This window comes from Ruditapes philippinarum, unplaced genomic scaffold, assembly GCF_026571515.1.
Source record: "Ruditapes philippinarum isolate M1 unplaced genomic scaffold, ASM2657151v2 ctg384_1_1_1_1, whole genome shotgun sequence".
Classification (NCBI taxonomy): Eukaryota; Metazoa; Mollusca; class Bivalvia; order Venerida; family Veneridae; genus Ruditapes; species Ruditapes philippinarum.
Genome location: NW_026853376.1, coordinates 251,728 through 264,747, shown reverse-complemented (window position 1 = coordinate 264,747; position 13,020 = coordinate 251,728). Strand labels below are relative to the sequence as shown.

Below are 13,020 nucleotides of genomic sequence, written 5' to 3'. Positions count from 1 at the left end.
TGTTAATATTTTGATAAAAGTATCAATATTGCATGACGCATTATACAAAGTACATTGTGTTTGGAGTTAAGTTTTAGGAAGTGGCTAGCCCTACAGGCCCAAAAAGCCAAAAGTTCTAGCCATACTCAAGACACATTTTATGTCCATAAATGGGTATTTTAACCAAGAACCCGTATTTGTCAATGTATATGTTTTGCCATTTTTTTAAAAAAATCGATGGAAATACAAGTGTTGTCATCTTGATAAAAGTGTCAAAGTTACATGACGCATAACTATTCAAAGTACATCCATTGTATAGTGTATGCAAAGTTATCTTTATGATTAAATGATAAATATTTTAAGTTATAATGTCGTTTTTTATGCTTATTATTTTTATGCTTATTATTTGTTGTTTTATTTGTACAGGGTCTTTCTTCTATTTGAAAGACCCTGATTTGTATGAAAGACGAATTATTTGTTCATTTATTTATCAATTAAGCACATGGAAATCATATACCGTAACAATTAAATTAAATTAAAAATGCGTTTCACGGAACATGCAAACTTTCCTTACTGGTGGACAAACTTCTACTGTTAGTAACTGACGCAATTATTAGAGTCCCAACAATATATTTTCGTTCCTGTTTTTCATTTTAAAGGTGTTGAGAATTAAACTTCTTGAAACTAGAAATGTGTCATCATGCCACGGATGCCCCCGCATGCAGCCAAAATTTCAGATGGTGCATTAATTATTTTTTTCATTTTAAGCTCAAAGCCCTTAAAACTTTTCAATGTTAACACAAACCATTTTCATACAATGTTCAAGGCACTGAAATTATTCAGTCTTAACATTTTAAAAATAGCATATTGCATATTTATAGCCAAAATAATGGCTAAAAGTATGAGTGCTGAAACTGAAAGTTCAAAATTTTTCCAACATTCAGGAAAGATAAGTTTGTCTAAAATCATTGAACCACGACCAAATTCAAACTTAAACTGCTTATTCCTAAGATGTATCTATATTATTTTCAAAGTGAAAGGGACATAACTCTGCCAAAAAATCATCAAACCATGACAAAATTCCAATTTGACCTGCCCATTCCTTTGACATATCCAAATGTCAAATTTAAGTTGAATATGTAACACTGTTGGGTAGATAATGAACAGAAACTGTAAATTTCATATTATTTTCAAAGTGAAAGGGGCATTACTCTGCCAAAAATCATTGAACCATGACCAAATTCGAACTTGGCCTGGGCATTCCAAAAACATATTATACATATGTCAAATTTGAGTTAAATGTGTTGTACCATTGGGGAGATAATAAATGGAAACTGAAAATTTCATATTACTTTCAAAGTAAAAGGGGCATAACTCTGCCAAAAATCAATGAACCATGACCAAATTTGAACTTGACCTGCGCATTCCTTTGACACATCCATATGTCAAGTTTGAGTTGAATGTGTTGTACCTTTGGGGAGATAATGAACGGAAACTGAAAATTTCATATTGTTTTCAAAGTAAAAGGGGCATAACTCTGCCAAAAATCATCGAACCATGACCAAATTCAAACTTAACCTGTATTTTCTCATGACATATCCATATGTCAAGTTTGAGTTGAATGTGTTGTACCTTTGGGGAGATAATGAACGGAAACTGAAAATTTCATATTATTTTCAAAGTAAAAGGGGCATTACTCTGCCAAAAATCATAGAACCATGACCAAATTCGAACTTGACCTGTATTTTCTCATGACATATCCATATGTCAAGTTTGAGTTGAATGTGTTGTACCGTTGGGGAGATAATGAACGGAAACTGAAAATTTCATACTATTTTCAAAGTAAAAGGGGCATAACTCTGCCAAAAATCATCAAACCATGACCAAATTCGAACTTGACCTGTATTTTCTCATGACATATCCATATGTCAAGTTTGAGTTGAATGTGTTGTACCGTTGGGGAGATAATGAACGGAAACTGAAATTTCATATTATTTCCAAAGTAAAAGGGGCGTAACTCTGCCAAAAATCATCGAACTTGACCTGTATTTTCTCATGACATATCCATATGTCAAGTTTGAGTTGAATGTGTTGTAACGTTGGGGAGATAATGAACGGAAACTGAAAATTTCATATTATTTTCAAAGTAAAAGGGGCATAACTCTGCCAAAAATCATCGAAATGACCAAATTCGAACATGACCTGTATTTTCTCATGACATATCCATATGTCAAATTTGAGTTGAATGTGTGCAACCGTTCTTAAGATAATGAACGGAAACTGATGATGACGGAATGACAGAATGACGGAATGACGGAAGGACGGAATAGGGTAACACTATATGCCCCGGCCATTACATGGCGGGGGCATAACAAAAAGGATCATTATAATAATTATGTACAAGATTTCAATTGATGTTAATCAACTGCAACTAAACGCTCTTTGATGATGTTTTGATTGAACAGTTATTACAAATAATAATATAACTTTATCATATTTATATGCACAATACAAAACAAGAGGGCCATGATGGCCCTGAGGTCGCTCACCTGTATATAGCCCCCCACCCCCCGGCCCAATTTTTACCCAAGGACTTTTATTTGTTTATTTGAACAGACTTGGTAGACACCCATAGGAAGTTGTTTCATGCAAAACATCTAAGTTCTAGCTCATTGGGTTTTTTAAAAGAAGATTTTTTAAGTTTTTACTGTACACATATAGTTAAAAACAATGACACCCCTCGGGCAGGGCCAGTTTTGACCCCTGGGCTTTTATTTGAACAAACTTTGTAGATATTTACTTAAAGATGTTTCATGCTTAATATCTAAACTCTAGTTATTTGGGTTTTTTCAAAGAAGATTTTTAAGTTTTTGCTATGTATAAAAGGAAAATCAATGAACCCCGGGTGGGGCCAGTTTTGACCCCAGGGCTTTTATTTGAACAAACTTGGTAGACACCCATTAGAACATGTCTCATGCTAAATATCTTAGCTCTAGCTCTTTGGGTTCTTTAAAAGAAGATTTTATAAGTTTTTACTATATGCATATAAGGAATATCATTGACCCCCTGGGGCGGGGCCAATTTTGACCCCAGGGCTTTTATTTGAACAAACTTGGTAGACATTCACTAGAAGATGTTTCATGCCAAATATCTAAGCTCTAGCTCTTACGATTCTTTAAAAGAAGATTTTTTAAGTTTTAACTATATGCATATAGGGAAAATCAATGACCCCCGGGGCGGGGCCAATTTTGACCCCAGGGCTTTTATTTGAACAAACTTGGTAGACATTCACTAGAAGATGTTTCATGCCAAATATCTTAGCTCTAGCTCTTACAGTTCTTTAAAAGAAGATTTTTTAAGTTTTTACTTTATGCATATAGGGAAAATCAATGATCCCCCGGGGCGGGGCCAATTTTGACCCCAGGGCTTTTATTTGAACAAACTTGGTAGACATTCACCAGAAGATGTTTCATGCCAAATATCTAAGCTCTAGCTCTTACAGTTCTTTAAAAGAAGATTTTTTAAGTTTTGACTATACGCATATAGGGAAAATCAATGACCCCCTGGGGCGGGGCCAATTTTGACCCAAGGGCTTTTATTTGAACAAACTTGGTAGACATTCACTAGAAGATGTTTCATGCCAAATATCTAAGCTCTAGCTCTTTGGGTTCTTTAAAAGAAGGTTTTTTTAATTTTTTACTATATGCATATAGGGAAAATCAATGACCCCCTGGGGCGGGGCCAATTTTGACCCCAGGGCTTTTATTTGAACAAACTTGGTAGACATTCACTAGAAGATGTTTCATGCCAAATATCTAAGCTCTAGCTCTTACAGTTCTTTAAAAGAAGATTTTTTAAGTGTTTACTATATGCATATAGGGAAAATCAATGACCCCCTGGGGCGGGGCCAATTTTGACCCCAGGGCTTTTATTTGAACAAACTTGGTAGACACTCACTAGAAGATGTTCCATGCCAAATATCTTAGCTCTAGCTCTTACAGTTCTTTAAAAGAAGATTTTTTAAGTTTTTACTATATGCATATAGGGAAAATCAATGACCCCCCGGGGCGGGGCCAATTTTGACCCGAGGGCTTTTATTTGAACAAACTTGGTAGACATTCACCAGAAGATGTTTCATGCCAAATATCTAAGCTCTAGCTCTTACAGTTCTTTAAAAGAAGATTTTTTAAGTTTTTACTATATGCATATAGGGAAAATCAATGACCCCCTGGGGCGGGGCCAATTTTGACCCCAGGGCTTTTATTTGAACAAACTTGGTAGACATTTACTAGAAGATGTTTTATGCCAAATATCTAAGCTCTAGCTCTTACGGTTCTTTAAAAGAAGATTTTTTAAGTGTTTACTACATGTATATGCATATAGGGAAAATCAATTACCCCCCAGGGTGGGGCCAATTTTGACCCCAGGGCTTTTATTTGAACAAACTTGGTAGACATTCACTAGAAGATGTTTCATGCCAAATATCTAAGCTCTAGCTCTTTGGGTTCTTTAAAAGAAGATTTTTTAATTTTTTACTATATGCATATAGGGAAAATCAATGACCCCCTGGGGCGGGGCCAATTTTGACCCCAGGGCTTTTATTTGAACAAACTTTGTAGACATTCACTAGAAGATGTTTCATGCCAAATATCTAAGCTCTAGCTCTTACAGTTCTTTAAAAGAAGATTTTTTAAGTGTTTACTATATGCATATAGGGAAAATCAATGACCCCCATGGGCGGGGCCAATTTTGACCCCAGGGCTTTTATTTGAACAAACTTGGTAGACACTCACTAGAAGATGTTCCATGCTAAATATCTTAGCTCTAGCTCTTACAGTTCTTTAAAAGAAGAGATTTTAAGTTTTTACTATATGCATATAGGGAAAATCAATGACCCCCCGGGGCGGGGCCAATTTTGACCCCAGGGCTTTTATTTGAACAAACTTGGTAGACACTCATTAGAAGATGTTTCATGCCAAATATCTAAGCTCTAACTCTTAGGGTTGTTTAAAAGAAGATATTTAAAGATTTTTCTTTCGGTTGCCATGGCAACCAGAGTTCTGCATGGAATTAAATTCTTTGAACAATTTTTAAAGGTGACCACCAAAGGAACATTCCTGCGAAGTTTGGATGAAATTGGCTCAGTGGTTTATGAGGAGATGTCTTTTAAAGCAAAAGTTTACGGACGACGGACGGACGACGGACGGACGGACGGACGGACGCCGGACGAAAAGCGATCACAAAAGCTCACCCTGTCACTTTGTGACAGGTGAGCTAAAAAACTAGAACTATCACTAAATGTGATTAATACCCCCACAAGTCTGCTTCGGAAATGAGGATGTTACTAGTAACAGATTACCTTGTAAAAGAATTGAAACATAGAGTTATGGTTGTGGGCAATTAAAGATAATTGTGGTTCATGTATGTTGCATTTCCTTTCAATGTGGTTGGCCATTGATGAAGTTTAATTGAATTACTCTGTAATAAGTCCAGTAAGACAAAGAAAAAGAACAAAGGGCAATAACTCTATAAATACTGAAGATAGAGCTATAGTTCTTGTGCACTGCACTTCCTCTTATTGTGCTTGACCATTGTATGAAGTTGTTTTGAATTCCAACCAGTACGTTTTAAGTTATGCTCCGGACAAGGAAAAGTACCAAAGGGCAGTAACTCTGTATTTTGTCAAAATGGAGTTATGGCTCTTGTGCACTGCACTTCCTTTGAATGTCCTTGACAACTGTATGAAGTTGTACTGAATTCCAAAACAGTAGTTTTCAAGTTATGCTCTGGACAAAGAAAAGTAACAAAGGGCAATAACTCTGTAATTAGTCAAGATGGAGTTATGGTTCTTGTGCACTGCACTTCCCCTTATTGTGCTTGACCATTGTATGAAGTTGTTTTGAATTCCAACCAGTAGTTTTCAAGTCATGCTCTGGACAAGGAAAAGTAACAAAGGGCAGTAACTCTGTAATCAGTCAAGATGGAGTTTATGGTTCTTATGCACTGCACTTCCTCTCAATGTGCTTGACCATTGTATGAAGTTATAATGAATTCCAACAATAAGTCTTCAAGTTATGGTCCGGACAAAAGAAAGCAATGGAAAAGTAACAAAGGGCAATAACTCTGTAATTAGTCAAGATGGAGTTATGGTTCTTGTGCACTGCACTTCCCCTTATTGTGCTTGACCATTGTATGAAGTTGTTTTGAATACCAACCAGTAGTTTTAAAGTCATGCTCTGGACAAGGAAAAGAAACAAAGGGCAATAACTCTGTAATAAGTCAAAATGGGAGTTATGGTTCTTGTGCACTGCACTTCCTCTCAATGTGCTGGACCATTGTATGAAGTTATAATGAATTTCCAACAATTAGTCTTCAAGTTATGGTCCGGACAAAAGAAAGCAATGGAAAAGTAATAAAGGGCAATAACTCTGTAATTACTTTAGATAGAGTTATGGTTCTTATGCACTGCACTTCCTCTCAATGTGCCTGACCATTGTATGTAGTTATATTGAATTCCAACCATTAGTCTTCAAGTTATGCTCCGGACAAAAAAAAGAAGGCAATTGAAAAGCAACAAAGGGCAATAACTCTGTAATTACTTTAGACAGAGTTATGGTTCTTGTGCACTGCACTTCCCCTTATTGTGTTTGACAATTGTATGAAGTTGTTTTGAATTCCAACCAGTAGTTTTCAAGTTATGCCACGGACAAGGAAAAGTAACAAAGGGCAATAACTCTGTAATTAGTCAAGATAGAGTTATGTTTCTAACGCACTGCACTTCCTCTCAATGTGCTTGACCATTGTATGTAGTTATATTGAATTCCAACCATTAGTCTTCAAGTTATGCTCCGGACAAGGAAAATGCAACGGACAAAAAAAAAAGCAATGGAAAAGCAACAAAGGGCAATAACTCTGTAATTACTTTAGATAGAGTTATGGTTCTTGTGCACTGCACTTCCCCTTATTGTGTTTGACAATTGTATGAAGTTGTTTTGAATTCCAACCATTAGTTTTCAAGTTATGCCCCGGACAAGGAAAAGTAACAAAGGGCAATAACTCTGTAATTAGTCAAGATAGAGTTATGGTTCTTGTGCACTGCACTTCCTCTCAATGTGCTTGACCATTGTATGTAGTTATATTGAATTCCAACCATTAGTTTTCAAGTTATGCTCCGGACAAGGAAAATGCAACGGACGTCTGGACAGACCGGGACCGACCGCCCGACCGGACGAGTGCCGACCACCGGGGTGACCCTATATACCCCCGACCAAACTTCGTTTTTGGGGGGGTATAAATATTTCATTGAATTTTCAATAAAGCTGCCATTTTAAGTCGGGTAAATGTTTGACAAAAACCCCAGGCAGTCAGGTCTCTATCGATTACACTTTTTGCGGTGACTTTATTGAGATTACATATTCTCCTTTATAAAAAATAAAAACCCTTTAAAAATTGAATTTGTTAAAATGACCTAGCTTTATTCCTTAGAAGAGGAAATCAATTTTCCCGAAACTTTTGGGGTACCAAAAAGTTTTTGGGAAAATTGGTGGAAGTGAAAAAATGTTGGCGTTATGGAGTTTTTATATTAAAAGAGATGTGCTGAAAAAATGAGGCAGCAAGTTCATACCTTTACTAATATATATGGTTTCAATTTTTTAATATTTTTTGTGGGAAATGAAGGAAATTGAATTAGAATTTAGAAGCATATACAAAATATTAAAACAGCAGGTTTTTCAGTAGGATTTGGTGAGGGAGGTCATTACAGAATTTGAGCACTGTAGGTGCGATTTTTTTTAGGGGGGTCTGGGGGCAAGCACCCCCGCGATATTTTGAAAAAATAGATGTAAAATCATGATATCTGAGCTATTCTGGGGACAGAATTTAATATTTTGGACCTGTCAAAATATAGGAAATTTATGTCTAAATTAGAGTCTAAAATGAAGCTGAACTCAAATGTTGAGACAATCCCATAATTTGTAAACATCTCTATGGAAATCTAGTCATAGTCTTTTGAGTCTTGATTTAGTTTTTTCAGGGAAATGTCAATTGCATGTATAAACAAGAACTATTGAAATTACAAAACAAAACAAATTGTTCATGCAAAAATCATAATACACATATCATTATAGTTAGGGATTTACTTGATTGTAGATGAAAATAAAGTAACAAATCAATCTTTTGTTTTTTCATTTTTTTTCTCAGGTTTATAATTGTAAAAACACATGTGATTGATCACTTACAAGCACACTATCTAATAAAATCTGACTGTTAACATTGCCTGCCAGTATTACAGGGTTCAATGCTGTTTTTGCCAGGGATTCCACATCAGGGATATCTCCTAAATGTCAAAGATTCCTCACATCAAAATAGTAAAATGAAAGTTAAGATTAACATTTAGGGAGTGCAACACTCTGATATCATATCCTTTTTTCACATACAGGATATTGCCTTGTTTCACATACAGCTAAAACCGTTTTTGAGCTGTTTTGAAAAAAATGCTTAGATGCTTCAAAGAGTTTATTACAGTAGAACTGTTACTATGAACATAATTGATGTATTTTACACAGACAGATACGGAATATGATAAAGCTCACTGAAAAAACCATTTTGCTTAAACCGTTCCAGTGGCTTATGGTTAGAAATTAAGTAGGAACTAGGGAAAGAAAATGTCTTCCATGGTAGCCCAGGGTTCACTGAGAGAGCCCACTTATCATCTGCAGGTCTTATAAAATTTACAGATAATGATAAGGCTCTATTCCAATTAGATCTGGTTTGGATGAATTTTTGAAAAAAAAAAAAATATTTTCATGCAATGATCAGTTTTTTATAAAAATAGGTGTTTGCCTATTCCAACCTACACTTTTTATGGTATAAAGGAATTAGTACATTGATTTTTGTAAATTTTGAGAGGATTTACAAGTATTTTGCTAATTTCAAACTAAAAGTAAAATATCAAGAACAAGTTTAATTAATTTGTTTGCATTACTGCTACCTTTCAATGATTTAATTCTAACAAAAAAAAAAACAAAAAAAAAACAATACACAAGTTGCTCCAAGTCCAGGACAGGATGTGTTATATCCAACTTTACTTTATACTTAATTTACACTGTCCTGTCGGACTCCTTTCCAACCTGTGTGTATTGAATTTTATTTTAAGTTTTGACATCTGTCACATCAAAGGCACTCATCGCATGCAGTGATCATGCAGTTTAGAACACTGATTGGCTCAAAGAACTGTCAGATGAAATATACGTTACTTTGGTACATTTTTCACCTAGAAGGAGTTTTTATGAATTATTTTTATTCTGTTAATTATTCATACCTTTTAACTTTGCTCTAGGGAGAAAGAAAAATAAATTTAAATTAACAACAGAACTTTCCAGAATAATTGTGAATTTTTTTTAAAAATTACTGTTGCTGAATTTCTGCACCAAAAAAACAAAATAAACACTGGATAATGCATGAAAATTTAAACAAACTTAACTTCTGAAAACCTGTTTCGTGGTAACGGCCAACAATTCCGATCAGCTCGTGTCTGAAGTACACCACTTGTGAAATAATTATGCGATAATTTACCTTTCTTTCTATTTTCAAACCTTAAACCTGAGGTTTAAAAGCCTAAAAACATAACATTTGAATTTCTTACATAAATGAGCTGGGACACTTTAAACAGAAATATATGCAAAGATATTAAAGAAATATACTTTGAAATAAATTGAAAATCGTATTGTTATGCTTTTCTTAGCCTGATTAGAGTGAAAAGCGTTTAAATGCTTTTCACTTTGGGTCATTTTTTACAATTTGAATAATTATCCTGGAGTGAATGATCTGAAATTTTGCACAAAGATTAGTGGTCTAAGCCTACATCAAATGGAACATTTATCTTGAAAAAATATTTTCAGTCCCATCGTGTCAAAAAACCTCAGTGGAGTCCCTTTAATATTATGAAGTTAATGTATGACATAAACTTATTCTAGATTGTTTCTTTAGCCAAAACATTTTTTAAACAATATATATTATATCACAAATGAGTTGATGGATTGACTGTACAAAGAAAGAATAGCGTACAGGATTCAATGGAGTAGATTTTATTGGCGCTATTTTTCTTTTCTTTCTTGAACCTTGCTTTACTGGCATGACTTTTTTTGAATATTTATGATTTTATGCTATCAATTAACCTTTCCCCTTATATAAGCGTGTTTCGACGGCTTTTTGCCCCCCCCCTTTTGAGGCCTCAAACGGTGAACAAATGCCCTATTTAAGCCCCAAACACTGGTTTTCGTTTGAGAAATGTTGTTAAAAAAAGTGACCACTTTTTCGGCACCGTGACCCATCCAAATGTTACATCAGGGGGGGATGTGCCCCCTTCTGTTTGGGGGGTTTGAAGGGGGCGGAGTCCCCCTAATCGCCAAGAAAATTTTGGACATGTGACAGGCTAAAAATGGCCTCAGGTCGATCTTAGGGTAACTAGTAACCGACGCTGAAAAGCCTTTTACTCTATCTCAATTTATTGAGAAGTTGCAGCACTTTGAAATCAGTTTTAATGGAAAAAAACAATGCAAAATAGTGATTTTTGGCAATTTTGAGACGTCCCCCCGTTGCCATGGTAACAGGAAATTTACGATTGAGCATGCTGTTACAGAGGCTATGGTGTAGTCAACATTTGTGCCAAGTTTCATCAGTATTGAAGCATTTTTCATAGTTTCATAGCAGTTTGAACTTGTTACAGGAGGCTTTTCAATGAAAACGGCCATTTTTCGCAATATGCTCATGGGGTAAAAGGTTAAGAATATTTTTTCAAATTGCACAGCAATTTTATAGGGATCCCAACGGAATCCCCAGGTATTTCTCTCGACTTCTTGAAATTTTGCAATCCAAGAATCCCCTTATCGTCGAACCGAACTCTGTACAGTATTAGGGAATTATACGCGAATGCCATAGACAGAGGATACTGAATGAGTGTACATAGGTTTGATACTAAATTTATTGAACAAGTTGAATAAAAAAAAAAAAAATAGCGTAGTTGACAGTCTTTCATGGCCGGTGATAAATTTTTTTTATTTTGATTTTTTTTTGCAAATTTGAGGCAGCCTGAATTTCATTTTAGGCGGTCAAATCAGCCGCCAGCCGCCTCCTAATGAAAACCCTGAAAACATGTTTCAAATGAAAAATATACATAGTTTTGAGAGGTAGTAGGGTTGTAGATTTGGTGAGGGGGGGGTGTAGTGACCAATCAACCCGCCGAACACCTATCAGGCTATGGGTAGGCAGCGGGAGTGGAAACAAGCAATATTTTATTTCAGGCCTCTACCTTGCTTTTTAGGCCAATTATCATATTATTTTGATGTAGTATCACAACGAATAAAACAATTTCTTACTTAAAGTTATAACATACTACGGCGGTGTTTTCCCCAACACCGGAAATTAAAATCGAGGAAGTTATAAAATTTGCCAAGGCGGAACATAATTTCTTTGTTGTCCATTTCTTCCAAGAATTTTCATCAAAATTTAAAAAAATGTCCCAAGTAATCGGGTTTAAATGGTATTTTTCATAAAACACGTGTATTTGTTGATCATGTGAACACATAAACAAACCTAATCAAATTTGAGAAATTGGTTGGTCAGCTATCAAAGTGTTTAGCCAGTGAAATTTCAGCAATCTTCAGCCATTCAGATTCGACGTACTCAGTAAAGTCTCGTTAAAGCGAAAGAGCGACAATATCTCGTATACGGTATACGGTATACATCTGTCTAGCAACGTCAAACGCGTCTCGCGAGTGATGTAAGTCAAAATGAACTTAATCAGGATATTAAGAGACTTTGAAGCAATTCAACTCATCGACAGTATGTTTATAAAAGGATAAAGGGGGGAAAACTCAGTTTATACCGTTTCCAGGGTCCTTAAAATAGAATTAAATCTATTTTGCTGTAATATGTACATGTATATTACCAAGCACCTGTTTGGATTAGCCCCCATCGGCCCAAGGCACCCCCAAGATCCCCAAGACAACCCTGGGACAGAAAGATACACATTTTCAGTCCCAGGACTACCCAAAGACACCCCAAGAAACTTATATTTTGCGTAAGTTTTATTATATACGACGACTGATTATTTACATGTCATCAATGATTTCGAGACGTTTCGGCCCCAAGACGTATCGGCCCCAAACTACCCAAGACGTTTCGGCCCCAGACGTTTCGGCCCTTTACCAAATCGGCCCCAGAATAAGTACTGTATTTTAAACCGATAAATTAATAGCATCTCAATAAATAAATGAATCAATTAATATATATATTTAATCATTTTGTATAAAAACTAGATTATAATAGTAGTAGGGTTCCAAAAGTAATCAATACAAACAGAACAGAACAGAACATTAACTTTATTTGAAAAAATATAATACACAAATTAACAAACAATTATTTACAACATATATAGATAATATTTAATTTGAAAGATTAAGAAGCAAGGCACAAAACAATACACGAGACAGACATTAAATTATCATCAACAACTATTTAACAGCGACGAGTTTGATGAAGCGAAAACAATAACAAATGAACTATCGGTGCAATATATTAATTTTTGGGAAATCCTTTCTAAATTAATATATTAAAAACTGACCTACCTGTATCGCATACCTATATCGGACATTTCATAATATTTACACTTAAAATCCGATTGTAAGTATTAATATCAAGCAAATAATTTCTCTAATTTAATTTTATATATAATGCAATTATTCCAACAATTATACGCACAAACACTTTATTTTCGAATGTTATAACTTATCTATAGCAGGTACATAGCATTTTAAGTTTTTTCAATCAGTTTTATTACATCTAGCATTTATCATTATCTAATAACAATAATAAATAAAAATATTATCATGAGATGATTGCAAACCGTTTTTCTTAACATATCAAGCAATATACTAAAGTGGGGCCGAAACGTCTCGCGGAAAAGGGCCGAAACGTCCAGGGGCCGATTTTTTGACAGGGGCCGATTTGGTTTGGGGCCGAAACGTCCTGTTTCCTCATCAA

General features: G+C 35.1%; 1 protein-coding gene across 5 annotated transcripts in view; it reads right to left on the bottom strand.

Annotated features, from left to right (window-relative positions):
- Positions 1-11,719, bottom strand: part of LOC132736687 (nuclear transcription factor Y subunit beta-like) — a 90,008-nt gene extending 78,289 nt beyond the window's left edge. For 2 of the 5 annotated variants that reach the window (XM_060723876.1, XM_060723875.1), the window contains exon 1: positions 11,355-11,554. The gene's annotated coding sequence lies outside the window, so the exon portion shown is untranslated. The other 3 variants (XM_060723873.1, XM_060723874.1, XM_060723877.1) reach the window with 3 other exon arrangements.
- Positions 11,720-13,020: the final 1,301 nt, after the last annotated feature.